We start from the raw sequence: 10,980 nt of genomic DNA, 5'->3' as shown, positions 1-10,980 counted from the left end.
TATAATAATATATTATCTTTTACAATTGCAATGCTAACCATCAATAAGGTGTTTATTTTTAATGATAAACAGCATAAAACTAACAGACATCAGTTTAAACCATGTTGAAAAGTTAAAGTTGTAATATTTATCATCTTTTTAAGCTTCATGTAATTAGATAATTGAATTAATATTGATAATTGCTCTTCAATAAGCATTATTTGGTACTTTCTGAAAAGGTGGAGTGAATGTTTTTGTAAGGGAATATATGATCAGTGTCTAACAGAAAACCCTACAGGGGGTCAATCTCAAAGTTGTTTCATTTAACCCAAGTAATCTAAAATATACATTCATTGATTGATTGATTTGAAATTGTGTATTAAATGCAGCCAACATGACTTATTTTACTTCATGTGGTATGTTTTTCAATGTGTCACAACTTACCATCATAACCAAATAACATAGAATTTTTTGTTTTTTGTTATAAAACATGTTTCACAATCATAGAAATTAGGGAATGGGTGATCCTATAGATGAATCTATTTGCTAATTTGTATGTGAAAACATTTCATCATTCCTAACACTTTTGCTTTTGTTTCACATTATTATTAATAAACAATATTAATAATTTTGATTTAAATATTCCATGGAGCACAGCTAAATATACTTTATCCGCCGAATGAAATCACAATTTGTACACAGTGACACATTTATGAAGTAAAAGTTCAGTGAAACATCCTCTCCTCAGTGATCATATTAATTAGGACACAATATCACATACTATATGTTCTCCACTTTCTTATAAATTTTTCCTTTGTTGATCATGAATTAACACATGTTCCAGAATCATTGCAGTTAGTTATTCATTCATTTCAACATATTTCTTTTTGTTGAACCTGCTTTTTAATACAGCAGCAATTTTTTTTTCTCACTTATTTTTAATACAGTCAATTAACTTCTACATTGTTCTAATTTGTATTCCTTTTAGCACAGTTAAAACAGTCTTGATTCCATTCATTTTGTCACACATATATATGTATAAGTAAAGAGTTGCCTTTTCAGGAAAATGAATTTTCTCTTTATATCTCAATGTACAGGAACCTGATAATATGAAAATAATATCCTTGTTTGGGTTTCATTTGTTGATCTTCCTTTGAATGACAAGTGCAGTCCTTGAGTCTTATTCATTTTATCAAATGTGCTATTGTATTGGAAGTGGCCATTGTTTCTCATTCATCTTAAAATTCTGCAAAAAAAAGGATATTATTATACACAATATAATTAATTTATAAGCCCCATTGCTATATATATGCATAATATCTATTACTTCAATCATTGCACTTGATTAATATGCTCTTAATGTGCCCTGTTATTAATATTTTGAACATAAAAATTATCTTATTCTTATTCTGATACAAAAAGAGAACTTCAATATAATCAAATTTTAGTAAGCTTAATAGCCTAAGCCCTTAGTATCAGCAGTGGTTGGTAAAACAAATAGTAAACTTACATGTTTGTAATAAAATAATTGCCATGTTTGTTTACTTTCTTAACACATAAATATAATAGACAGATTATTAATCTAAACTCATAAGCAATTAATCTTTAAATAGCTTTCATATCACTTCGTGTGACTATAAAATAAGTGTCAATTACAATAATATAATATTTGAATGCTTACATGATAATGCAGACTTCCTACATGTCAAGTCACTTGGAAGCAGTAAAAAAAAACAGTGAATACAAATTCTGCAAAGGACAAATATAAAATTGCATAATCAAAACTTTAAAAGCAATAAACACACCAAAAGTTTTTTTTAAAACATGTAGGAAATATAGGCAATAAAGGAGATATTTAAAAAAAAGATTGATTGTTGGTTGCTTAACGTCCAGTGGCAAATATTTAAAAGACTGTTAGGTATTTAATCTGTATGATGTTGAAATATTTACATCAATGTAGATTGACAAATTTTAAAGTCACTTATTTGTATTATACCATTTTAATATTTATCAAGCAAATCCTACAAGTACAAGTAATAAATAGTCTTAAAAATGTCAATTGAATGAAAGTGGTGATCAATTTAAAATTTTCATATCTTTAACTAAAAATTAAATTGGATAATATATTAACTGGGATGAGCAAATTCTCTCATTTTGTAAAATCTCAGTAGCCTGTTAACTGAAATATATGACTTAATAGTACATTTTATTTGTTTGTACATGCATTTATAAATTCTTTGTCTTTGTGTGACTGGTATTTTCTCATAAACTTAGAAATGACAATGGATATATAAATACTATTTGTGAAACAAATCCAAGTTTTATATTTATAAAATTCATGCTTAAATCACAAATTAAGTCAATTAAAAAAAAACAATGTCATTCTTTGTTTAACATGTAAAAACACCAACACTGCTCATTTGTGTGGGTGGTGTATAAAAGTATAAAAAAAATTGATTAAGCCTAAGGAGAGGTAGACTTGGTATACATTTCCATTCTCAATTTTATTTTTATGATAATATAGGGGGTGCACACCTTACTACCAAAGTTAAGGAGCTATGTATACATAAATGAATAGTTTTAATTTATTGCATACGCTAAACCAAGGGGGAATTAAATGGGGGGAGGGGTAATTATTATGTAACAGTTGGCTTGGAAAAAATCAAGTCTACTATAACTAATATTAAAACAATCTTTCTCCGAGCATTGTTTAAGTTTAGCCAACTTTATTGTTCCATTGATTGATTTATAGGTCAAAGGTTTTCGTCGTCGGTTATAGAAATTCAAATTCAATAAGAAGAAACGGGTACCGATGATAAAGAGTTACAATTTACAACGTATTTACCTCAAAATGTATGCAAAATCCACCTTTCCATTGTGATTTCCATGTGCCGACTTCTTTGACAAGGTGCTCAACAGCTGATGATAATGAGTGTGACGTGACAAGCTAAACATTGACGTTGATGAATCTTAGTTTTTGGCGATTTTCTTACTCAAAACTGTAAGTGTTCAAGGGAACAACGGTCATGTTTGAAGATATTGTTAATGTCGCAATGATGTTGTCGAAAAACAACAAGTTGATAAATCTTTGTAGCCAAAAAATCACAACTCCATAGCAAATTCTCCCAACGTCCGATTTAGCCAATCAAAATTTGTATAGTTTCGAAAATGACGTAATAGATGAGATTTCGATGCAATCACAAAAAATCGTCAAAAATGATTTGAAACCGCATTAACCTACCAGCGTAGCTTTCAGATAACTGCGAGTACTCTCAGATCTGTTCATTGTGTCTTTCTATGTCGGGATGTATAAGTACCCAGCGAAGACCACTTGTGTTTTTGTCCATCTGATGAGTTAACGTTTTTTAACTGATTTTTATAGTTCGTTCTTATGTTGTACTGTTATACCACTGTCCAAGGTTAGGGAAATTATTTATGTATGTGCCTGTACAAAGTCAGGAGCCTTTAATTCAGTGATTTTCGTTTGTTTATGTGTTACCTATTTGTTTTTCGTTCATTTTTTTATATAAATAAGGCCGTTAGTTTTCTCGTTTGAATTGTTTTACATTGTCTTATCGGGGCCTGTTATAGCTGATTATGCGGTATGGGCTTTGCTTATTGTTGAAGGCCATATGGTGACCTATCGTTGTTAATTTCTGTGTCATTTTGGTTTCTAGTGGACAGTTGTCTCATTGGCAATCATACCACATCTTCTTTTTTATATGAACAGTAAAAATGGTATGGACAATCGTATGTCTTGTCTTAGAATAGAGTGTGTTTGACATTTTTTTGTTATATTTTCACCTCAGTGAATGAATGACTAATGAATTACTAAATCGTGAATTTTGTTGCCATAAATAACTTAAAGCGTGTTTTTTCTAAATATTTCATAGATAATTGATTTTTTTAGTTTGGTTGTTCTATATAAATATAACATTAATTCTATATATTAATGTGGACTAATTACTTAAAAAAATGACTTCATGTAGCATTCCACCTTAAATAAGTCATAAGGAAAATATTACAATGTTATGACATACTTTGTCCGTCTAATGAGAAAATTGAAACAAATATAGTATGACGCGGTTAGCCGTGAAATTGTAATCACTGTTAATACATTGACAAATTGCAACTAGTCGTCGTACTATCATAAATAATAAGACAATTCGGTTTCTCTGGTGTTTTACTCCAAAAATATTAGAAAAACAAAACTTAACTCTCTAAAGCATTTAACGCAAGCTATATAGTATAAAGTTTCAAGCCGTCAAATAACATTCAGTATTATTATTTTGACAAATTGCAGGCTAACCTTTCAATTATCTTGAGTAATAAGACAATTGACTTTATCTCGTTTTTCACTTAAAGTAGTTTATGAAAAACATAGCATATACTTTAGTGACATCAATTACCTGCCCAGCAAGATTAACACAATATGTTTAAACGCATTGATGTGACGCTATTTACTGGCTTTGTTATCACATAAGCAACACGACGGGTGCCACATGTGGAGCAGGATCTGCTTACCCCTTCCGGAGCACCTGATATCACCCCTAGTTTTTTGATGGGGTTCGTGTTGTTTATTCTTTAGTTTTCTATGTTGTGTCATGTTTGCTGTTGTTTGTTTGTCTTTTTCATTTTTAGCCATGACGTTTTCAGTTTGATTTAGATTTATGAGTTTGACTGTCCCTTTTGTATCTTTCGTCCCTCCTTTTACCATACTTACCGTCTTTGCCATCTTTTTTTACATTAACACAGTAATATATTTATTGTTTATTGATAACATAAGCAATTACATTCACGTGTTCTTAAATCCTCATTCATGGAAAGATAGATGTTTCATTGATACTTACGTCAAAAGAGCTCGATAAGCTATTAAAGTAAGAGTCCTGTATTTATTTCACAACGAATAGTATCCAGTAGTTGACATCGGAAAAGATTAGAGTGTATACACACATAAAATTAGTCTTTAATACGACATAATTATATTATCTTAAGTTGGAAGATAGTGGTTGTTTCCATGTATGAGAAAGCAATCAAACAACATGATTTGGAAAACAGATATTTTGTTAGAATCGATTGTTACCTACATGTAGTTACGGTCCAATATCAACCCAGTAGCGAAACACAAGCACACATTATTTTAGTCTTCAGTGACTCAACTCTTCATAATATAAGTCTGCATTTTCACAGTTCGTGTATTCACTTACTTTCATATGGTTAAAGCAAATATCAGTTTGGATCAAAACCAAAACAAATAGTATAATAAATCGAAGAAAAAAATATCCAACGAGTGAACAAACAACACAATTTTCAGTGTTGTTCTGTCATGAGTTGACTATTTTTTTTATATTTGAATCATTTGATTAGTGATTCTTTTTATTGCATTTACATATTTGGCAAATGTGTTTTTTTTTTGTGAAATTAAAGTAGAAAATGTAAGGAACTATATAGTTTTCTACGCATTCACAAATAGTTTTGATTCGACGTTATCGACGTCTTGATAACGCCTTTTTTTATATGACGTTAGCTGAGTGTAATATCTACACACATGTGAAATTATCAGTTATGCAATGAAATAAAATAAAATGGTATTATTGCCACTGCGACAAGATTTTAAAGTTCACCAGTATGACTTTCAACAATGAATAAAATTTACACCAGAAAGAAAACTATAAAAAAGCCTGACCTGAAAAAAAAGATGCAAGAAATTCAAGAATAGAAAATAAAGAACCGAATGTATTTAAACAATAAACGAAGCCCACACGACAATTTTGACGCATTTTGTTTGTATACGTATATATCAGTTTGAAAAGCCACCTCTCAGTTTTAATTACCGCGAATATGCTGCAACACTACTAATTTTTATTTCATTTGTGTTGTCACAGATTTTACAATGCGTGTACAGAATTTAATCAAAAGTCGATTTATAAACCAGTATGTCAACGTTGACGCCTTTGAATTTCTAAATTGAAATGATTCATAACAGATAATGATTTTCAAGCCAGGAATCCAAAATTTGGCCTCTTCAATCAAGGCAATAACAATAACTCTTTAGATACTAAATAACATGTTTGTAACTTCGTCTGTCGTTTAATGGCATTGCTTTTTACTATCATTTAAGCTTAAATAAAATCAGGTTGTTAATGCTAAAGATGAAATAGAGGCCAAATTTATCAAATGGATATTTTCATATTCTTAGGCAAGAACAAAAGAACAATGGCATGGCGAATAACAGAACACACAATATAGAAAGCTTAATACTAAGCAAATAGAAACCAACAAAAACGATTGATAGTATGCGATAAATAAGAATAGGTGTAGAAATAGACGTATTATACAAAGTAATTATGCCAAACTTTTAAGATTAAAGGAAATCAATAGCATTTGCTTTATTTTAATCACGAATGACAACAGAGATCACCCCCGTTATTTTATTTCTTAGGAATTGTACAGAATAAGAGTTATTGTTGGAGACAAAGACAAAAGCCTTAACAACTTTAATATAATAGCAATAGAGGACACCATGTAGAAAACGTTTTATAAATTCGAAATGTATGATTTGATCCAAGGGAAGATATATTTTTATTACTTATATAGATCAAATAATTTGTCTTTCACATATCTTTCAGTTTAGATTTGCAAATGATTGTTTATATGTTTATATGTTGGTATTTCTTTTTTTTTGCACCTATGTATATCTGTTGTTCTGTAGTTTGTTTTCTTCTTATAGCTCTCGCCGCGATATAGCCTTTTTGTGCTCATGCGGCGTAAAGCAACCAACAATCAATCAATCAGTCTTCTTATAGTAATGTGTATCTCTAGGTTTAAGTTAGTAAACCTGATTTGTTTTCTCTCAATATAATTATGACCTTCGAAAACCAGTATATTACTGTTGCCTTTATGTATTGTTGATGTATACAAGTATTTAGTTTTGACAATGTAATAATTATTCCTAAGCATAACCTACCAATCAATATGAATGACAGGATTTTTATTATGTAGACAACGAACCTTCAATCCTGGAAACTAATTTTGTGGATTTATATTGAGCTGAAAAAGGTACCAAGGACAACAAAAATCCATTGATCGAAGCTGTGTTTTTCGTTATAGAAGGCAATTGGGGCAAAGTCAGATTTGTTTGATAAAAGAAAGAATACCACCATTGCAATCGATATGTTAAAACAAAGAGCACGTGATTTACAAATATGGCGAGGAAAAGTTAAACAACCTTATGAGCCGCCGTGGTGTAGTGGTTAGTGCATCGGACTACTAACACAAAGGTTCCTGGTTCGATTCCCGTCTGTGATGAAAATTTCAGGGATTGAATTTTTCGGCGCTCCCTTGACACCATTTGCGAGTATGGTCTTGAGGAAACGATGATAGTCCGTCGGAAGGGGACGATAAATGGCTGACCCGTGTTAAAAGAAAGCCATATCGCTTGCACGTTAAAGACACCCTTGTAGATTTCGAAAAAAAGAGCAGGCTAATGCCGCTACAAGGCAGGACTCGCACCCGCAAAGTAGAAAGGGATTAATATAAGTTGCAAAACTTGTTTCCCAATCCACTATAAATAAATATGTTTAAACTAAATATGTCATCTATAATTGATCAGAGACATATGATACAATACTGGTTAGACGTGTGGAATGATTGCACATGTTTTCTTGGTGTCTGGCAGGATTCATCTGTCCTTGAACGTATTCATTGGTAAATGTAAGATACTAAAAGCCTTCTACACTAACTGAATCTGCCACTTGTAGAACTGCAGCAATATTCATTTAGTTTGTTTTCGATATTCTTACCGTGACGATTTAGTTTCTTGGCTGCAGTTAAAAAATGGAAACACATTTTTTTTTTCTTTCTGCAAAACTTGTTTCCAAATCCACTTTAATTAAACTAACCTTCAAACGCATTACAAAAAATAATAAGATTGAGCAACAATATTTCACACAAAACTAAGATTTAACTCTTTTGTGCATATTTTAGATACTTTAGAGTTGACCAATTTCTCTGTCATCACACATCTTATATAGATTTCACCTGTTGCCTTATTCACAGTAAAAAGGGTTTGTAATAAGTTAATAAGTCTTAGACATTTATCATACAAAACAGTGTAAATTTTTGATACATCTAAAAGTGTCGAGAAGTTCGAAAATCTGAATTTGCTTTAAAATTCTTCATTTCTGTTTTCGGCACAAAGACAATATTTCGTACACATAACAGTTATTGTTTATTGAAATGTGCATTGTTTCCCCTAGTCAGTTTGAACAATTTTGAAAATAATTAAAAACCAATTGTTCTCTTACACAGCAAAGAGATTTTGAAAAGATGCTAGTTACTTTATTATGATGCGGTACACAAGTGGTTTCGATATTCTTTTGAGTGAAATAAAGGAGATAATTTGCTGCTTATTGTGAATTAAATGTGTCTTACGGTTTCATATGATAGCTTCTTTTACACTGATTTAAAAATATACATAGTTTTTATATATTTTTGCCTTAAACATGTTAAAATCAGGGGAAAATTGGCCACTTCCGATAGATCAAAAGTCATTTCTTGTCTTGAGTGATACGTTTATGAATTCAAATAACAAAATATATGAAATTTGAGTATTTTTTCATGAAAAAAGTGCAAAATTGATTATTTTCGGGTTTCTCAATGTCACTTCCGTTGTCTTTTTTCAAGGTCATATGTCACCCAACCTTTTGTTGAAGGTCATATGGCTTTATCGTACCAATATTGTAATTAGATTTCTGAATATAGTTCACATTGGCACTAATGTCGATTTTGTCATTAGCAAATTAAAACATAACTAAATTGTATCTTCTTTTGAGGCGGGATGTATAGAGACACAGACACGTTAATTTTTATCTCTATAGAAGTCGTTCCTCACTATCCTACTACCTGTCGATACATTTATTTTGGCATTACACAAGTCATGTCTTCTCTGACTGTTCAGGACGTTAAAATACTAAATCCCTGGGATGTGTTTTAGTTGATTTTAGTCTCTGATGCATGATTTTTTTTATTATTGATTGTTTTTGTCTTTTAACTAGCTGTCAGTAGCTGTGAGTACTCTCAAATCTTATTTTCTTGTTAATTCGACCTGTTGATACTGTTTATAATGGGTTTTTTTTTTGTTATTTTATATATATATGGATCTTGTCTATATAACAGCTTTGATTATTTGGAATATATTCAAAGTTTCAATTCTTCTTACTACATTTGTATAAACTTAAGATTTACCGGTATTTTTTGAAAACCGATTTTTTTTTCTTAAGTGAACATTTTCGAAGGGTTAAATATTTTGCAGTGGTGACTTGCGATTGCTTTGTTTGGACCAGTTTGTTTACTTTTTGGCCTTGAATGTCTGTCCCTAATATTTTATTAACTGTGCATTTGCATTCAGATATCGCAGATCAAATTTATTCGTTTATAGTGTATTAATAAATGTACTTTTTTAAAATTGTTATTTGGATGGCGAATTGTCTCCTTGGCACTCACACCACATCTTCCTATATCTATATAATATACCAAGTTGACGTAATGATAAATCAACCTTATAATTAAACATTTCAGGGACAGTAACTCCTCTAAGATGGCATTGGATTTTTTTCAGACCAAATGTAACATATATTCATTACAATAAAGCAAACATTTTCCACTTGTTTTTTTATGTATATATATATATATATATATATATATATATATATATATATATATATATATATATATATATATATGTGTGTCATACTACTAATAAATTACGAACACTGACGTTACGTCATAATACTTATGTGTTCCCCATAACGACGTTCATAGTCTTGAAAAGTCTTAAGATCGATAAAAGCGCTAGACAATGCTGCTTTTAAAACTCTTTTTGTGTATTTAATTTTTAATATATAATTCTGTTCACCGCTTGAAAATAATCCTTTTTTGTATATATATATTATATAGTATTAAATTAATATTAAGATCCATTTTGTTACATCTTGTGATCAATTTTATTTGGCAATCGCCAATGACAGTCAACAGGGTTAAAGTACATCAGTTGTTCGACCTGTTAGTCAAATGCGTTTTGTGTAATAAAGGCAACAATAGTATACCGCAGTTCAAAACTCGTAAATCTATGGACAAAAACAAAATCGGGATAACAAACCAAAACTGAGGGAAACGCATTAAATATAAGATGAGAACAACGAAACAACATTAAAATGTAATACACACAGAAACGGACTAAGCATTAGACAAAATCCAATGAGAATAACAAATATAACAAATATAACATAAATATACTTTTTCACTTTTTTGGTCTTTTAGAAAATGTTGTTTGTGCTGTATTTAGACCCTTCTACAACGAAATTTGTTTAACATTCACATGTATAAAAATTGCGGTTTTTATCCAACGCAATCATAGGTTTGAACGTAGTTTTTAATTTAGACTTGTATATATGTATATATATATATATATACCTTAAAAAGTGTTTGAGAAAATGCAAACATAAGCAAAAGTCAAAATGTATAACTTGACCTTGACCTTTGACCTTTGACCTCATTTTCTAAGTTAGGGTTATATGGTTAAAGTTTTATAAGTTAAAAAAATATACCAACAAATTTATTTCGTAAAGGTAGATAACTCCTATAAAATTTCATCGAATCACTTCGATCCAAACTAGCCAACAATTCCTGAGAATGTAACGAAAAATTTGTTATAAAGATTTTGTCAATATCTCTTTTTGTTACGAAAGAGATTCACATATTTGATCAATAGTGAATAAGTAGATAACTCTTACAGTTGAATTGTTCGTCTTAGCAGGGTGAAATTCAAAAACGCATAAACTGTACGATACAATATAAGAAATATCTAAGCGGCATATTGCAAAACCAAAAATTTCAAAAGTTGGCGGAAAAATGGAAATAATCAGAAAAGTGAAAAGACCTTAATATGAAATCAAATAATGCAATTTTTCAAGTCGGCTCGAACAAAACATTTCAAATGCA

At 30.2% G+C, this 10,980-nt stretch overlaps 1 long non-coding RNA gene across 1 annotated transcript; it reads right to left on the bottom strand.

Annotated features, from left to right (window-relative positions):
- Nucleotides 1-266: 266 nt before the first annotated feature.
- LOC143059242 (uncharacterized) lies at nucleotides 267-3,058 on the bottom strand. The gene is made up of 3 exons (XR_012973446.1): nucleotides 2,825-3,058; nucleotides 1,661-1,728; nucleotides 267-1,225 (listed from the first exon to the last, which is right to left on the bottom strand). It is a non-coding gene; the product is annotated as an uncharacterized LOC143059242 (long non-coding RNA).
- Between the last annotated feature and the right edge of the window lie 7,922 nt (nucleotides 3,059-10,980).

This window comes from Mytilus galloprovincialis, chromosome 14 (genome assembly GCF_965363235.1).
Source record: "Mytilus galloprovincialis chromosome 14, xbMytGall1.hap1.1, whole genome shotgun sequence".
Lineage (NCBI taxonomy): Eukaryota > Metazoa > Mollusca > Bivalvia > Mytilida > Mytilidae > Mytilus > Mytilus galloprovincialis.
Note: the sequence above shows the minus strand (reverse complement) of the source record. Positions and strands in the feature narration are given on the sequence as shown.